The sequence below is a fragment of the Capra hircus genome, chromosome 26, assembly GCF_001704415.2.
Source record: "Capra hircus breed San Clemente chromosome 26, ASM170441v1, whole genome shotgun sequence".
Classification (NCBI taxonomy): domain Eukaryota; kingdom Metazoa; phylum Chordata; class Mammalia; order Artiodactyla; family Bovidae; genus Capra; species Capra hircus.
In genome coordinates, this window is record NC_030833.1 from 35169502 (window position 1) to 35188985 (window position 19484).

The 19484-nt window shown below is 37.7% G+C and overlaps 1 pseudogene; it reads right to left on the bottom strand.

Annotated features, from left to right (window-relative positions):
• LOC102172882 overlaps positions 1529-19484 on the bottom strand; it is a 65789-nt pseudogene continuing 47833 nt past the window's right edge.

Genomic DNA, 19484 nt, shown 5'->3' on the forward strand with positions numbered 1-19484 from the left:
AATGCCCTAAAAATTACATATCTGCTTCAGTTAAGTTCAGTTCAGTCTCAGTCGTGTCCGACTCTGTGACCCCATGAATTGCAGCAAGCCAGGCCTCCCTGTCCATCACCAACTCCTGGAGTTCACTCAAACTCACGTCCATCGAGTCGGTGATGCCATCCAGGCATCTCACCTTCTGTCATCCCCTTGTCCTCCTGCCCCCAATCTCTCCCAGCATCACGGTCCTTTCTAATGAGTCAACCCTTCGCATGAGGTGGCCAAAGTATTGGAGCTTCAGCTTTAGCATCAGTCCTTCTAATGAACACCCAGGATTGATCTCCTTTAAGATGGACTGGTTGGATCTCCTTGCAGTTCAAGGGACTCTCAAGAGTCTTCCCCAACAGCACAGTTCAAAAGCATCAATTTTTGGCACTCAGCCTTCTTCACAGTCCAACTCTCACATTCATAGATGACCACTGGAAAAACCATAGCCTTGACTAGACGGACCTTTGTTGGCAAAGTAATGTCTCTGCTTTTGAATATGCTATCTAGGTTGGTCATAACTCTCCTTACAGGGAGTAAGCGTCTTTTAATTTCATAGCTGCAATCACCATCTGCAGTGATTTTGGAGCCCCCCAAAATAAAATCTGGCACTATTTCCACTCTTTCCCCATCTATTTCCCATGAAGTGATGGGACCGGATGCCATGATCTTCGTTTTCTGAATGTTGAGCTTTAAGCCAACTTTTTCACTTTCCTCTTTCACTTTCATCAAGAGGTTCTTTAGTTCTTCTTCACTTTCTTCCATAAGAGTGGTGTCATCTGCATATCTGAGGTTATTGATATTTTTCCCGGCAATCTTGATTCCAGCTTGTGCTTCTTCTAGCCCAGCGTTTCTTATGCTGTACTCTGCATATACGTTAAATAAGCAGGGTGACAATATACAGCCTTGACGTACTCCTTTCCCTGTTTGGAACCAGACTTTACTTTAAAGAAAATTTTTTTTGGCCATGCTGCCTGACAGTTAGGATCTTAATTTCCAGACAGGGATGGAAACCATGCCCCATATAGTGGAAGGGAGGTCTTAACCACTGGACTGCCAGGGAAGTCCTTTTCTTTTCTGTCATGACTGTAATAGAAAGACTACTTGATCAAAACCTTACGTGTACTGAGGACTGAATTCTTTGGTGGATTTCGGAGCTTTTAGTTACCTTTCAAGTAGAAATCTCATCATCTGCAGATAATATTTTATTGCAATGACCAGAAATTTCGTAATATTATATATATGCATATTTATGTCTGTATTTCTCTGACTCATCACACAGACACACACAGACAATACACAAACATATATATATATATATATATTTGTCAAATATGTAAATGTGATCAAAGTTGTGACAATTTCTGGGGACAAGAAAGCAGAGGGATTGGGAAGTCCATGTTAGGAAGCCTCTTATTTGACCTGATTTTACCTTTGAGGTGATTATTGATTTGAAATCAAGAGGTGAGAGTCTTAAAGGTTGACTCTAAGGTGTCACATAGGAGTTTTAGAACTCCCCCAAATCTTGCAGATTCTGAAGGCTATCAGAAAAAAAGATGGACCAAGTAGACATTTCAACTTCAGTTGAAGCTTGAAGGTTATGAAGATCTGCAACTAAGGAATAAGATTAGCCTGAAGTTGAAGAATATTTACAAGACCAGAGTGCTTCTTTACATAATTTCAGTCATTGATTAAATGCTTGTTGGAAAAGAAGAAGCAAAACTCTCACTGTTTGCAGATGACATGATCCTCTACATAGAAAACCCTAAAGACTCCACCAGAAAATTACTAGAGCTAATCAATGAATATAGTAAAGTTTCAGGATATAAAATCAACACACAGAAATCCCTTGCATTCCTATACACTGACAATGAGAAAACAGAAAGAGAAATTGAGGAAACAATTCCATTCACCATTGCAACGGAAAGAATAAAATAGTTAGGAATAAATCTACCTAAAGAAACAAAAGACCTGTATATAGAAAACTGTAAAACACTGATGAAAGAAATCAAAGAGGACACTAATAGATGGAGAACTTTCACCACTACTATTCAACATAGTTTTGGAATTTTTGGCCACATCAGTCAGAGCAGAAAAAGAAATAAAAGGAATCCAGATTTGAAAAGAAGTAAAACTCTCACTGTTTGCAGATGACATGATCGTCTACATAGAAAACCCTAAAGACTCCACTAGAAAATTACTAGAGCTAATCAATGAATAGAGTAAAGTTGCAGGAGATGTAAATTAACACACAGAAATCCCTTGCATTCCTATACACTAACAGTGAGAGAACAGAAATTGAGGAAACAGTTCCATTCACCTTTGCAATGAAAATAATAAAACACTTAGGCATATATCTACATAAAGAAACAAAAGACCTTTATATAGAAAACTATAAAACACTGATTAAAGAAATAAAAGAAGACAGAAATAGATGGAAAAATATACCATGTTCATGAGGTGGAAGAATTAATATAGTGAAAATGAGTATACTACCCAAAGCAATCAAGAGATTCAATGCAATCCCCATCAAGCTATCAATGGTATTCACAGAACTAGAGTAAATTATTTCACAATTTGTATGGCAATACAAAAAAAACTCAAATAGCCATAGCCATCTTGAGAAAGAAGAATGGAACTGGAGGAATAAACCTGCCCAACTTCAGGCTCTACTACAAAGCCACAGTCATCAAGACAGCATGGTACTGGCACAAAGACAGAAATATAGATCAATGGAACAAAATAGAAAGCCCAGAGATAAATCCACACACCTATGGACACCTTATCTTTCTCAAAGAAGGCAAGAATATACAATGGATAAAAAGATAATCTCTTTAACAAGTGGTGCTGGGAAAACTGGTCAACCACTTGTAAAAGAATAAAATTATACATGTTTCAGTGCCATTCTCCCAAATCATCCCACCCTCACCCTCTCCCACAGAGTCCAAAAGACTGTTCTATACATCTGTGTCTCTTTTGCTGTCTCACATACAGGGTTATCGTTACCATCTTTCTAAATTCCATATATATGCATTAAGGGTGGTGCACTGGGATGACCCAGAGGGATGGTATGGGGAGGGAGGTGGGAGGGGGGTTCAGGACTTGGAACACGTGTACACCCATGGCAGATTCATGTTGATGTACAGCAAAACCAATACAATATTGTAAAGTAATTAGCCTCCAATTAAAATAAATAAAATTTTAAAAAAGAATGAAATTAGAACACTTTCTAACACCATACACAAAAATAAACTCAAAATGGATTAAAGATCTAAATGTAAGAACAAAATCTATAAAACTCTTAGAGGAAAACATAGGCAAACACTCTGACATAAATCACAGCAAGATCTTCTATAACCCACCACCCAGAATATTGGAAATAAAAGCAAAAATAAACAAATGGGACCTAATAAAATTTAAAAGCTTTTGCTCAACAAAGTAAACTATAAGCAAGGTGGAAAGACAGTCTTCAGAATGGGAGAAAATAATAGCAAATGAAGCAACTGACAAAAAATTAATCTCAAAAATATACAAGCAACTCCCACAGCTCAATTCCAGAAAAATCAACGACCCCATCAAAAAATGGGCCGAAGACCTAAACAGACATTTCTCGAAAGAAGACATACAGATGGCTAACAAACACATGAAAAGATGCTCAACATCACTCATTATCAGAGAAATGCAAATCAAAACCACAATGAGATACCATCTCATGCCAGTCAAAATGGCTTCTATCAAAAAATCTACAAACAATAAGTACTGGAAAGGGTGTGGAGAAAATGGAACCCTCTTACACTGTTGGTGGGAATGCAAACTAGTACAGCCACTATAGAGAACAGTGTGGAGATTCCATAAAAAACTGGAAATAGAACTGCCATGTGATCTAGCAATCCCACTGTTGAGCATACACACTGAGGAAACCAGAATTTAAAGAAACACGTGTACCCCAGTGTTCATCGCAGCCCCGTTTTAAAGAGCCAAGACATGGAAGCAACCTAGATGTCCATTGGCAGACCAATGAATAAGAAAGCAGTGATACATATACACAATGGAGTATTACTCAGCCATTACAAATAATACATTTGAATCAGTTCTAATGGATGAAACTGGAGCCAATTATACAGAGTGAAGTAAGCCAGAAAGAAAAACACCAATAAAATATACTAACGCATATATATGGAATTTAGAAAGATGGTAACGATAACCCTGTATGCGAGACAGCAAAAGAGACACTGATGTATAGAACAGTCTTTTGGACTCTGTGGGAGAGTGTGAGGGTGGGATGATATAGGAGAATGGCATTGGAACATGTGTATTATTGTATGTGAAATGAATCGCCAGTCCAGGTTCAATGCATGATACAGGCTGCTCGGGGCTGGTGCGTTGGAATGACCCAGAGGGATGTGATGGGGAAGGAGGTGAGAGGGGGGTTCAGGATGGAGACCACCTGTACACCCATGGCAGATTCAAGTCAATGTATGGTAAAACCAATACAATATTGTAAAGTAAAATAAATAAACAGAAAATGAAATAAAATATATATACATAGAAAAAAGAAAATAAATTTAAGTTACTTGCTGAGAAAGCCATGAAGTAGTCAGTGTTCTTAAAGTTTCTACTCTCATCCAGGAAGTGGTCAGGTCCAAACACTTCTGGGTTGTGGATTCTTTGTCATCATGTAGCACAGAAGTCTAGAGAAGGCAATGGCACCCCACTCCAGTACACTTGTCTGGCAAATCCCATAGACGGAGGAGACTGGTGGGCTGCAGTCCATGGGGTCGCTAAGAGACGGGCACGACTGAGCAGCTTCCCTTTCACTTTTCGCTTTCATGCATTGGAGAAGGAAATGGCAACCCACTCCAGTGTTCTTGCCTGGAGAATTCCAGGGACAGGGGAGCCTGGTGGGCTGCCGTCTATGGAGTCACACAGAGTCGGACACGACTGAAGTGACTTAACAGCAACAGCAGCAGCAGCACAGAAGTCAGGGATGTTAATACATCTGTTCCCTGGAAAGAACAGATGAAGATAAACTGAACTATGAAGAAGTCATGGAGCTGGGAGAAATGTTACAAATTATTTACTCCAGTCTTATGATATAGATGAATGATCCTAGGTCCAAAGAAGGGCAGTGGTATTTTGAGGCAGAAGAAACAGGTAACAAACAAGGATAAATTTAAGACAAGTGGCAGCGTTGTCGCTAACGTGAACTTCGACAGCATCTGAAATACTCAGTACCTGAGTCCTAGGATGTCAGACCTTATGAATCCAATCTGATCATCATACTAGTATAAGTCCCCACCAGCTGCTTTATTTTATTATGTCAATTTTCACTCATCTCATATGTGGTTTATGACTTAATCTCATCTGTGGTTTATGATTTAAATCATTATTGTTAATTTAAAATATCTGGAGTTATAACCTCTTCTGTGATAACAACACTAAGCACAGTAACAAATATTAGTGTTTACCATTGCCTCACAAATTATTTGTCTTAATTTAAAAATACAGAGTAGACTTTATTAAAGATCAATCCTAGCTTTGAAACCCAGAAGGATGACAAAATTAGAAAAATCATTTTGCAGCAATTCAGCTTAGAATCATTATTTAAAGCAATTTTTATCTATTAATGCTAAAAACTGCTAGGTAAATGAATAAAAAGCATGATATTCAGAAAACCATAAAGAAACATTCAGTTAATTGAATATTAAAAAAAAAAAAACTTTTGTCACAGAGAAATCTGGCAGATACCACTTTATCATATGAACAACATTGCATAACCAACAATGGGATAAGTGATACTATGTGCTCCACCTCCCTAATGAATTTCAGTGGGATACACAAAGCACCCATGTAATTCTCTTACCAAATCATAAATCCTGGAATCTGTGTCCAGGAAACAATCACATAAAACCAGCCTGAGGAAAATTTTGCATGACTACTAAACTGAACTCTTCGCAAAGTTAAATGTACTAAAAGAAAACAAACAAGGCAAAGAGAACAATAACAGGAGGAAACAGGGAAAGATAACCAAATTATAGGCTTGCTCCTGGCTGGATATTGATTTGCAATGAAAAAAAAAAAAAGCTATAAAGAAAATCTTTTTTTTTTCCTTTGTCTTTTTTTTTTTTTTTCTTTCACGGGATTTAGATGCTCTCCGGTATGTGGGATCTTCCCAGATCAGAGATGGAACCTATGTCTGCTACATTGGCAGGCAGATTCTTTTTTTTTTTTAATTTAAATTTATTTATTTTAACTGGAGGCTAATTACTGTACAATATTGTATTGGTTTTGCCATACATCAACATGAATCTGTCACTGGTGTACACATGTTCCCCATCCTGAACCCCCCTTCCACCTCCCTCCGCATACCATCCCTCTGGGTCATCCCAGTGCACCAGCCCCAAGCATCCTGTATCCTGCATCGAACCTGGACTGGCAGTTCATTTCTTATATGATATTATACATGTTTCAATGCCATTTTCCCAGATCATCCCACCCTCTCCCTCTCCCACAGAGTCCAAAAGACTGTTCAATATATCTGTCTCTTTTGCTCTCTCGCATACAGAGTTATCATTAACATCTTTCTAAATTCCATATATATGCGTTAGTATACTGTATTGGTGTTTTTCTTTTAAAAAAAGAAAAAATGTTATCCGAGGAAAACTGGGAAACTTTACATATAACCTGTATATTAGATAGTATTGTTGAATCAATGATAACTCTTCTGTATACATGCTATTACTGCTCTGTATACAAAAATTGTTGAGGAATACATACTGAAGTAGGGAGGTAATGATGTGTAAATGAACAGATTGATAAATGAATACTAATGGAAGAAATTTTCACATATTGAGGTATGGGGAAGTCATTCTGGCTTATACATAACTTAACTTGAATATTATGTTAACTAAAATAAAGACAGTTTGTAGGCTACCAAACACACTCTACATTTGTTTAATCATTGAAGAAAAAGATGCACTGACCAGAAATAATGTCCATATTAAATATAAGGATTAAATGTCCTGTTCCTGGGACATCAATGCTGGGACTCCAGTGATAAGACTCCCCTCCCAGATGCCAATGCCATACTAACTCTCTGTGTCCATGCTGATCTTTTGTTGCTATTGTTTTAAACCTCAAAAGAATATATCCCTGACTTATTGATCTTCATTCTGACAAGGTATAAAACTGTGCGGAAAATCCAGAGCAGCTCCTCAGAGTTATCTGAGGCTGCCTTTTGGGTAATAGTCCTCAGTTTGAATCAAAAATCTTTCCTCTTCCTATTAGAGATTGTTTATTCATGATTTCCACCGACATTGCAAAGCAGATATAGATACAAGTTCATGTATTACATATACATAAACATGTTTTTAATGTTTAAACAATAATTAATGCAAACTTGGGGAAGATTTCCATCCCCTAATTTTCTTATATAAAAGGTCTGCAACTTTTATTATTCCCTTGTATATTTTTATACAAGTAATATGTGGAAATCTTTCTTTAAGGTACAAAAAAAAGGCTTCTCTGGTGGCTCAGTGGTAAAGAATCCACCGCAAATGCAGGAGACACCAACCACATAGACCCCTGATCCAGAAAGATCCTATGTGCTCTGGAGCAACTAAGTCCATGTGCTGCAACTACTGAGCCTGTGCTATAGAGCCCAGGAGTGACAGCTATTGAGCGCACGTGCCACAGCTACTCAAGTCTATGCACCTTAGAGCAAATGCTCTGCAACAAGAAAAGAGACTGCAGTGAAAAGCCCACGCACAGTAACTAGAGAGTAGCCCCCACTGGCTGCAACTAGAGAAAAACCCTTGTAGCAACAAATACCCAGCAGTCATACATAAATAAATGAGTAAATAATTTTTTAAAAGATACAAAACCCAATATACTCTCTACAAATGTTGCTCCAAAAATTGGATAAAATTCATGTTCGTAAAAAGGGAAACATAATCATTATTTTCCATCATAATAAAAATTAACTGAATGAATCAATAATCTATGTCTCCTGCATTGGCAGGCGGGTTCTTTACCACTAGCACCACCTGGGAAGCCCTGAATCAATCATCTAAATGTAAAAACTAAGATTATAAAGTTGTAGCAATAGTTAAGAGTAAATCTGGTGTGATCCCTCATCTAGAGCCAGACATCCTGGAAAGTGAAGGCAAGTGGGCCTTAGAAAGCATCACTATGAACAAAGCTAGTGGGTGATGAAATTCCAGTTGAGCTATTTCAAATCCTGGAGATGTTGCTGTGAAAGTGCTGCACTCAATATGCCAGCAAATTTGGAAAACTCAGCAGTGGCCACAGGACTGGAAAAGGTCAGTTTTCATTCCAATCCCAAAGAAAGGCAATGCAAAAGAATGCTCAAACTACCGCACAATTGCACTCATCTCACATGCTAGTAAAGTAATACTCAAAATTCTCCAAGCCAGGCTTCAGCAATACATGAACCATGAACTTCTTGATGTTCACGCTGGTTTTAGAAAAGGCAGAGGAATCAGAGATCAAATTGCCAACATTCGCTGGATCATGGAAAAAGCAAGAGAGTTCCAGAAAAACATCTATTTCTGCTTTCTTGACTATGCCAAAGCCTTTGACTGTGTGAATCACAAGAAACTGTGGAAAATTCTGAAAGAGTTGGGAATACCAGACCATCTGACATGCCTCTTGAGAAATCTGTATGCAGGTCAGGAAGCAACAGGTAGAACTGGACATGGAACAACAGACTGGTTCCAAATAGGAAGAGGAGTATATCAAGGCTGTATATTGTCACCCTGCTTATTTAACTTCTATGCAGGGTGCAGGGTACATCATGAGAAATGCTGGGCTGGAAGAAACACAAGCTGGAATCAAGAATGCAGGGAGAAATATCAATAACCTCAGATATGCAGATGACACCACCCTTATGGAAGAAAGAGAAGGGGAACTATAAAGCCTCTTGATGAAAGTGAAAGAGGAGAGTAGAAAAGTTGGCTTAAAGCTCAACATTCAGAAAACGAAGATCATGGCATCTGGTCCCATCACTTCATGGGAAATAGATGGGGAAAGAGTGGAAACAGTGTCAGACTTTATTTTGGGGGGCTCCAAAATCACTGCAGATGGTGACTGCAGCCATGAAATTAAAAGACCCTTACTTCTTGGAAGAAAATTTATGACCAACCTAGATAGCATATGCAAAAGCAGAGACATTACTTTGCCGACTAAGGTCCGTCAAGTCAAGGCTATGGTTTTTCCAGTGGTCATGTATGGATGTGAGTGCTGGACTGTGAAGAAGGCTGAGCGCCGAAGAATTGATGCTTTTGAACTATGGTATTGGAGAAGATTCTTGAGAGTCCCTTGGACTACAAGGAGATCCAATCAGTCCATTCTGAAGGAGATCAGCCCTGGGATTTCTTTGGAATGAATGATGCTAAACTGAAGCTCCAGTACTTTGGCCACCTCATGCGAAGAGCTGACTCATTGGAAAGACTTTGATGCTGGGAGAGATTGGAGGCAGGAGGAGAAGAGGGTGACACAGGATGAGATGGCTGGATGGTATCACTGACTCGATGGATGTGAATCTGAGTGAACTCCGGGAGTTGGTGATGGACAGGGAGGCCTGGCATGCTGCCAATCATGGGGTGGCAAAGAGTTGGACACGCCTGAACGACTGAACTGAACTGAACTGAAGAGTAAATCCCTCTCGTCAGGACTGTGGTTTTTCCTGTTGTCATGTATGGATGTGAGAGTTGGACTGTGAAGAAAACTGAGCTCCGAAGAATTGATGCTTTTGAACTGTGATGTTGGAGAAGACTCTTGAGAGTCTCTTGGACTGCAAGAAGATCCAACCAGTCCATTCTGAAGGAGATCAGCCCTGGGATTTCTTTGGAGGGAATGATGCTGAAGCTGAAAGTCCAGTACTTTGCCTGCCTCATGCGAAGAGTTGACTTATTGTAAAAGCCTCTGATGCTGGGAGGGATTGGGGACAGGAGGAGAAGGGGATGACAGAGGATGAGATAGCTGGATGGCATCACTGGCTCGATGGATGTGAGTCTGAGTGAACTCTGGGAGTTGGTGATGGACAGAGAGGCCTGGTGTGCTGTGATTCATGGGTTTGCAAAGAGTTGGACACGACTGAGTGACTGAACTGACTGACTGACTGACTGAAGAATAAACCTTTGGGATTCTGAGCTAGGAAATGTTCTTTAGAGAAACAAACAAAAAACCCAAACAAGACTCTTACAAACCAATCTCATAGCACTGTAAAGTGTTCTACTAGACAGACAGTCTTAGAGCTGACAACTCACATGCAAATATAGCCTACCACCTGGTTTTGTACAATGAGCTCTATATTTTAAATTGAAAAACATCAATGAAGAATAACATTTTGTTACACATGAAGATTATATGAAATCTCAAATTCAGTTTCCATAAAGACTGGAATACAGCCATTCACATTTGTTTAAATATGTCTATGACTGCTCCCATGCTGCAGCTGCAGAAGTGAATACTGGAATCAGATAGGGCAAGTCCCCAAATTCTGAAATATTTACACTTTGGCATATTAGAGAAAAATATTACCAACTCCTTTCTTGGACAATTATCTCTAGCTAGCTCAGTGGCTCAAGACTTGGATAAAAGAAGACACTTACCTGATTGGTAAAAAAGTAAAATCAGTCTGCCAATATTCTGAGATGGCCATACCGAAGGAAATGGTCATTTTCAATGTACACTTGGGAATATACGTATGAAAATATGTTGGTTATTTCCTAATACAGTGGATGTGAAAGATGAGTCAGTCCATTCTGAATTCTAGTGTATTGGTTCCATTTTACTTGGAAATAAAAGAGAAACCAAATTTGACTACTTATTACCTTAAACTCAATATTTTTAAAAAAGACTTTTTAAAAAATTATATCCTTTGGTGAAAAAATAGTGGATTTGAAGTCCTAACCCTTGCACAAAATTGGTGATCATTGAGACAAGTCCCGTAACCTCTTGGCACAGTCAGCAAGTCTGTCTTCTCCATAAATTATCATTAGTACTTGCAGCCTTACCAATCTCATTACTTACATTCCCCCAAAAACTATATTTGGTTACAATGTTTTCTAATATAAATAGCAGTATGTCTTGGCTTCACGTGGAATAGGGTAGTTTGCAGCGTACCAACTAGAAAGTCTGAATGTATACAGAAATTGTATGTTAGAAAACATTAGAAATCTGCTAAGACAAAAATCCATCTCAATATTCCATATTTGGGAGAATCTCAGAGAAGTAAGCTGATATCTAAAGTTAATTTTAGTCTGTGTCAATGTCCAGATTTCACTGAAAATGGGAGAGGTTGTATCATTCTGTCTGCCAAGGGGGAGAGGGATGACCCTTTCTGAAAGAAAATAAATACCATTCAAAACCCTGCATTTTTGTGTTTATAATAATGGATATTTAACCAAAAGTAACCAAGCATTTTGACGACACAACTAATTGGCCATAAGTAGAAGAGGGGAAGACAGCTAAAATTCACTCATATTATGGAACATTCTCATCTAATTTTATACTAGAATTACCTTGATAACAGAAATATGATGAGAAAATTTTGAGGAAGAAAAATTGTAGATCCAAAATTTCTAATGACTGTAAAGAGAGAAGTGCTGAACAAAAAGCAACATATCGAATCCAGCCGTATATACTTACAATACGTGTATTTAGTGGGAATATGAGGCCAATATCTTCAGACATACTAGTAGACAAAGTTGTCAAGTGAAAAAACTACATACATGTTCATGACTAAAAGAAAGCATTAAAAACGAGAGGGTAAGATTCCCTAATCTGAATTTAAATTTTATAACAAAATGTATACAAAAGTCATTCTCAATAGTGAGATGTTAACCTCTGCTCTACTGCAGATCAGAAATGAAACAAGGACAAAACAAAGGTGTTAATCCACAAAGCAGGACAATGTATAGAGAAATTGCAATTAATCTAAAGAGAAACTTTTGGCAATCATATTAAATTTAGCAAGGTTGCTACAGATAAAGACATCAAAATGATAACATTATATTTTCATATTTTAGATAAAAGACTGGAAGAGGGAGGCCTTTAAAAAATTTATAGTGACAGTAACAGATAGCAATTAAAAATAAATATAAGATTTGCAAGTCAAGTCAAATCACTGAAAGAAAACCATTACTGATAAAATTAAAGAAACCCCTTCAAAATTGGGGGCATTTATCAAATTCATTAGTTGAAAGATTCAACATGTCATAAGTCTTTCCATTGCATCTTCTGTCACTCTGATAAAAATCCCAGCAGAGTGTTCTGGTAAATTACAAACTGATACCAACATTCATTTGGAAATGTCAACAGCTAAGGTTAGCCAAACAAGATTAAAGAAGCAGAACAAAATGGGAATATTTATACTGTCAGCCATCAACCTGTTATAAAGTTTTATAGACTAAACTAAAAATAACACAGAATCCATTAAGCTGCCATAAATGCGAGTGTTTTTTTTTTCAACTTCTCTAATATTGTATTCATAGAAAATTTTACCCATACTTAAAAGGAGAACTTCAAGACCACCAAGGTCAGTATAAGAGAAACCAGTCTTACCTTGGGGATAAAGTAGTTTCTGATGTTAATGTCATAGGTCACCACATGGGGCAGACTGATGGGAGTCAGGTCAACATACCTCTGGATCTTGTGGATCACAGCATTCATGTAGGGCATGTAGCCCCCTGACCTGCATGCAGGGGCTCCAGCGTCTGCCAGTCACACAGTCAGTCTCTTCCTGGACCTTAGCTGATAAGAGAAAATTCAGACTGATGGAAAAAGAAAAAGGCACACCACATTTCCATACAAATTCAGAGATAAATAAGGCATTATGAAGATATTTCAATATCATTTTAAACATCAATTATATGCCCATATAACCTAAATATATAGAAGAAAAGGCCATAATATAGAGACATGTAAGTCTCCTGCAAGCTAGGCTTCAATTCAGTCAGTCAGTTCAGTCACTCAGTCATGTCTGACACTTTGAGACCCCATGAATAGCAGCACGCCAGGCCTCCCTGTCCATCACCAACTCCAGGAGTTCACTCAGATTCACATCCATCGAGTCAGTGATGCCATCCAGCCATCTCATCCTCTGTTGTCACCTTCTCCTCCTGCTTCCAATCCCTCCCAGCATCGGAGTCTTTTCCAATGAGTCAACTCTTCACATGAGGTGGCCAAAGTACTGGAGTTTCAGCTGTAGCATCATTCCTTCAAAAGAAATCCCAGGGCTGATCTCCTTCAGAATGGACTGGTTGGATCGCTTTGCAGTCCAAGGGACACTCAGAGTCTTCTCCAACACCACAGTTCAAAAGCATAAATTCTTCAGTGCTCAGCTTTCTTCACAGTCCAACACTCACATCCATACATGACCACTGGAAAAACCATAGCCTTGACTAGATGGACCTTAGTTGGCAAAGTAATGTCTCTGCTTTTGAATATGCTATCTAGGTTGGTCATAACTTTCCTTCCAAGAAGTAAGCGTCTTTTAATTTCATGGCTGCAGTCACTATCTGCAGTGATTTTGGAGCCCAAAAAAATAAAGTCTGACACTATTTCTACTGTTTCCCCATCTATTTCCCATGAAGTGATGGGACCGGATGCCATGATCTTCGTTTTCTGAATGTTGAGCTTTAAGCCAACATTTTCACTCTCCTCTTTCACTTTCATCAAGAGCCTTTTAATTCCTCTTCACTTTCTGCCATAAGGGTGGTGTCATCTGCGTATCTGAGGTTATTGATATTTCTCCCGGCAATCTTAATTCCAGCTTCTGTTTCTTCCAGTCTAGCGTTTCTCATGATGTACTCTGCATGTAAGTTAAATAAGCAGAGTGATAATATACAGCCTTGACGTACTCCTTTTCCTATTTGGAACCAGTCTGTTGTTCCATGTCGAGTTCTAACTGTTGCTTCCTGACCTGCATACAGATTTCTCAGGAGGCAGATCAGGTGGTCTGGTATTCCCATCTCTTTCAGAATTTTCCACAGTTTCTTGTGATCCACACAGTCAAAGGCTTTGGCATAGTCAATAAAGCAGAAATAGATGATTTTCTGGAACTCTCTTGCTTTTTCCATGATCCAGCAGATGTTGGCAATTTGATTTTTGGTTCCTCTGCCTTTTCTAAAAGCAGCTTGAACATCAGGGAGTTCATGGTTCATGTATTGCTGAAGCCTGGCTTGGAGAATTTTGAGTATTACTTTACTAGCATGTGAGATGAGTGCAATTGTGCAGTAGTTTGAGCATTCTTTTGCATTGCCTTTCTTTGGGATTGGAATGAAAACTGACCTTTTCCAGTCCTGTGGCCACTGCTGAGTTTTCCAAATTTGCTGGCATATTGAGTGCAGCACTTTCACAGCATCATCTTTCAAAAGTAATGAAAATAAAAACAAAAATAAACAAATGGAATCAAACTAAGCTTAAAAGCTTGTGTACAACAAAGGAAACCATAAACAAAATGAACAGACAGCTCTCAGAATAGGACACAATATATGCAAATGAAGAAACTGACAAAGGATTAATCTTCAAAATTTACAAACAGCTCATGTAGCTCAGCATCAAAATACAAAAACAAAACAATCCAATCAAAAAATGGGCAGAAGAACTAAATAGATATTTTTTCCAAAGAAGACATACAGATGTCTGACAAACACATGAAAAGACACTCAATATCACTAAGTATCAGAGAAATGTAAATCAAAACAATGAGGCATTACCTCACACTGGTCAGAATGGCCATCATAAAAAATCTACAATCAGAGAGGTATGGAGAAAAGAAAACCATCTTACACTGTTTGTAAGAATACAGACTGATAAAGCCACTAAGTAGAAAAGTGTAGAGGTTCCTTAAAAATAGAACTACCATATACCTAGCAATATCACTACTGAGTATATTCCCAAAGAAAACTGTAACTCAAAGTTATTCATGTACCCCAATGTCCACTGCAGCACTATTAACAATAATCAGGGCATGTAATCAACTTAAATGCCCATCAACAGTGAAAGTGAAAGTGTTAGTCACTAAGTTGTGTCCAACTTAGATGTCCATCAACAGAGGAATGGATAAAAGAGAAGTGGTACACATATATTCAATGGAATATTACTCAGCTATAAAAAGGAACAAAATTATGTCATTTTCAGAGAAATGGTTGGACCGAAGATCATGGCATCTGGTCCCATCACTTCATGGCAAATAGATGGGAAAACAGACTTTATTTGGGGGGCTCCAAAATCACTGCAGATGGTGACTGCAGCCATGAAATCAAAAGACCCTTACTTCTTGGAAGAAAATTTATGACCAACCTAGATAGCATATGCAAAAGCAGAGACATTACTTTGCCGACTAAGGTCCGTCAAGTCAAGGCTATGGTTTTTCCAGTGGTCAATTATGGATGTGAAAGTTGGACTGATAAGAAGACTGAGGGCCAAAGAACTGATGCTTTTGAACTATGGTGTTGGAGAAGACTCTTGAGAGTCCCTTGGACTGCAAGGAGATACAACCAGTCCATTCTGAAGGAGATCAGCCCTGGGATTTCTTTGGAGGGAATGACTCTGAAGTTGAAACTCCAGTACTTTGGCCACCTCATGCGAAGAGTTGACTCATTGGAAAAGACTTTGATGCTGGGAGGGATTGGAGGCAGGAGGAGAAGGGGACGACAGGATGAGATGGCTGGATGGCATCACTGACTCGATGGATGCGAGTCTGAAAGAACTCTGGGAGTTGGTGATGGACAGGGAGGCCTAGCATGCTGTAATTCATGGGGTTGCAATGAGTCGGACACGACTGAGTGACTGAACTGAATTGAAAGACTGTCACACAAAGTGAAGAAAGTCAGAGAAAAAAACAATTAGAATGGTGCAAAAGTAATTGCGGTTAGTACAAAAGTAATTGCGATTCAAAAGTAATTGTGGTTGGTGCAAAAGCAATTGCTGTTGGTTAAAAAAAAAAAGCAACTGAGATTTAAAAGTATTCTCAGTTGACTTTGCACCAATTGCAGTAACTTTTGCACCAGCCTAATATTATATATTAACACATATATGTGGAATCTAGAAAACTGGTGTAGGTGATCTTATTTGCAAAGCAGAAATAGAGACACAGACAAATCAAGAAAAAATGTATGGTTAAGAAGGGAGAAAGGGAGATGTGAGATGAATTTGGAGACAGACTGACATATATACATTTTCAGAATGCAGAGGCAAAATAGTCTTTCCATAGGAAAACCATTGTACAGCCCAGGTCATTTCATGCTACACATGAAATCCAGACGCTGCTGTGCTGATTTTGCTACAGCCCACAGTGTCTTCATCCTTTCAGTCATCTTCTCATATTATGCAAAGATGTCCCATTAGTATTTAATGAAGGATCCCTTCATTAAGTTGGAAAAAATTAAGCTGCTCAAACAGAGATTTAAGTAATTCTCTAAGATTCAAAAATGGAAAGCATTCCCAGTCACTTTCCAATATGTGTTTTGAAATCACCCTACCCACCATGTTATCATACCTGTGACCTCTGGATCTTTCAGCAGGAGGAGGAGCCCATATCTCAGTGGAGTGCTCATTGTCTCTGTCTCAGCTCCAAACAAAACAGATACTAGTGGTTGTCAAGTTTTCAAATGTACATTCCAATTGTTGGCTGTGCTTTCCCTAGGAGTGATTTCATTTAAAAATTGCAAGGTATATACAAAGCAAGTAAATTTTGACCATTAATGGCTAAAAGAAAAGAGAAGTTGACAGGAATCAACTGGGTTTCCCCGAAGAAACCCAGATATTGGACTTACTAGGTAAAAACTTTGAGATACATGTCTTAAGTATACTCAAACAGGTGAAGAAAACCATGTGCAAGGATGAAAGAACATCAGAAAACTGTATAAACAAGTGGGAAATAATGAGAAAGGTATTATAAAAATAAACGAAAAAATTAATAGCTTAAAAAAAAAAACACTTCAAATTTTTAAAAACTTACCAGACAGTTTCAACAGCAAACTGGAGGAAGCCCCAGAAAGAAATAGAAAACATGGATATAGGAGAACAGAAATTTCCTCTGTGACTATCAGGAAGAAAAAGGAATAAAGAAAAATTAACAGAACATAAGAGACATGTGAAATTCAATCAAGTGTACCAATATCCATTTAATGGGAATCTGAGAAAAGAGAGAGCAAAGGAACAGGAAATAAATATTTTAAAAAAGAATGGAAACTTCCCTGTTGGTCTAGTGGTTAAGACTTTGCCTTCCAATGCAGAGAGTGAGAGTTCAATCCTTGGTCAGGGAGCTAAGATCTCACATGCCTCCCAGCCAAAAAACAAAACAAAAAACCTCACAGAACAGAAAAAATGTTGTAACAAATTCAATAGACTTCAAACATTGTCCACATCAAAAAAATCTTTATGAAAATAAAAGAACAGCTGAAAACTTTCAAAATTTGGTGAAATACATGAATCTATGAATCCAAGAAGTTAAATAAGCTTCAAGAATAATAAACCCAAATAGACTCACAGCAAGGCACATTTTAATCAAACTGTCAAAAGCCAAGGCAAAAGAGAGAAAGCTTAAAGCATCAACAGAGAAATGCTTCATCATATACAAAGCATTCATAATAGGATAACAGTTCATTTTCTATACAAACTATCAAGACCAGAAATCAATGGAAAGATATAATTTAAATCCTGGATGTAAAAATGTCAACCAAGAAGTCTATCTCTGGCATAACTATCCTTCAAGAAAATAGAAGATATAAGATATTCCCAAAATAAAGGCTAAGGAGATTTCTGACAAATAGATTGACCCTACAGGAAATGCTAATGGTAATCATCTTCCCAGTTAAAAGCAAAAGGCACTAGATGATAATTCAAAGCCAGACTGACAAAGTTCCTTGTTAAAAAATAACCATGTAGGTAAATATAAAAGTTAATATTATCATATTATAATGTAAAAACTTCTTTTAACTTTCTATCTTATTTAAAAGAAAAATGCATAAAAACAATAATTAGAAATATATTATTCCAGAAAAAATCATATACAGATATATTCTGTGACACCAATGAGATAAAGTAGAATGAAAGTGGATGGGATCAGAATTAACATATACAATTTGAAGCTACAGTGAAAACAATTCACACTGGATTTTTCTAAATTTAAGAAGTTAACAGGATATCCCTGGTGGTCCAGTGGCTAAAAATTTGCCTGCCAGTGCAGGGGATATGAATATGATCCCTGGTCAGGAGAGATTCCACATGCCTTGAAGCAACTAAGCTCGTGTGCCACAAGTACCGAGCCTGCATGTTGCAACTCAAGAAGCCTGTGCACCTAGAACCTGTGCTATGCAGCAAGAGAAACTGCCACAATAAGAAGTCCACATATAGCAACAAAGAGTAGCCCCCACTCACCGCAAGTAGAGAAAGTCCATGCAAAGCAATGAAAGCCCACTGAAACCAAAATAAATAAATAAAATTATTTTTTAAAAGAGAATAACAATAATTCCCATTTTAAAGATTAACTGAAAAACATGCAAAGATTTGATAGGGGAAAAAACGCACACTAGAAAAGAAATGTTCATACAAAGAATAAGGCTATACTGGAAGAACTGAGAAACAAAAAACATATGTGAGAACAAAAACTAACAGCAGGAATAAGTCCTTTAGTATTAATAATCACTTTAATTGATTGGAACTCACAATTTTAAACATATATTTTAAGAATATATGTATATTTATATTTTGGCCACTCCACTTGTAGGATCTCAGGCACTCAACCTAGGCCACGGCAGTAAAAACCAGGAAGCTAACCATCAGCCTACCAAGGAACTCCCAAAATAATACATTTTTAAATTATGTACATAAATATTCCATTACATATCTATAACACACAATCCATACATATATAGAATATAATATAGCCATTAAAAAAGAAGGAAATCCTGACACTTGTGACAACATGGATGGGCCTTAAAGTTATTGTGCTAAGTGAAACATATCAGACACAGAAAGACAAATACTGTATGATCAATCTTGCATGTGAAATACTTTAAAATCTGATCTCATAAATACACATTTGGTATTGGGTATCAGTGCCTGCCAGAGATGAGGGGTGGTCAAAAAGAATGAAGGGAATCAAAATGTATAAACTTCCAGTTATAAAATGTGTTGCAGATAGACTATACCACACGATGACTATAAATAATACTGAATTATATATTCAAAAGTTGCTAGGAAAGTAAATCCCAAGAGTTCCATGACAAGAAAAATATTGAAACTATGTGTTGCAATGGATGTTAACTATGTTTATTGTGGTAATCATTTTGCAATATGCCCTTGTACTGAATCATTATGTTGTACACCTGAAATTAATGTCATGTCAATCACTCTCAATTTAAAATAACTGCATTTTGTCAATTCAAAACTCACTTTTTGAAACACAAAGACAAAAATATGTCAAATGA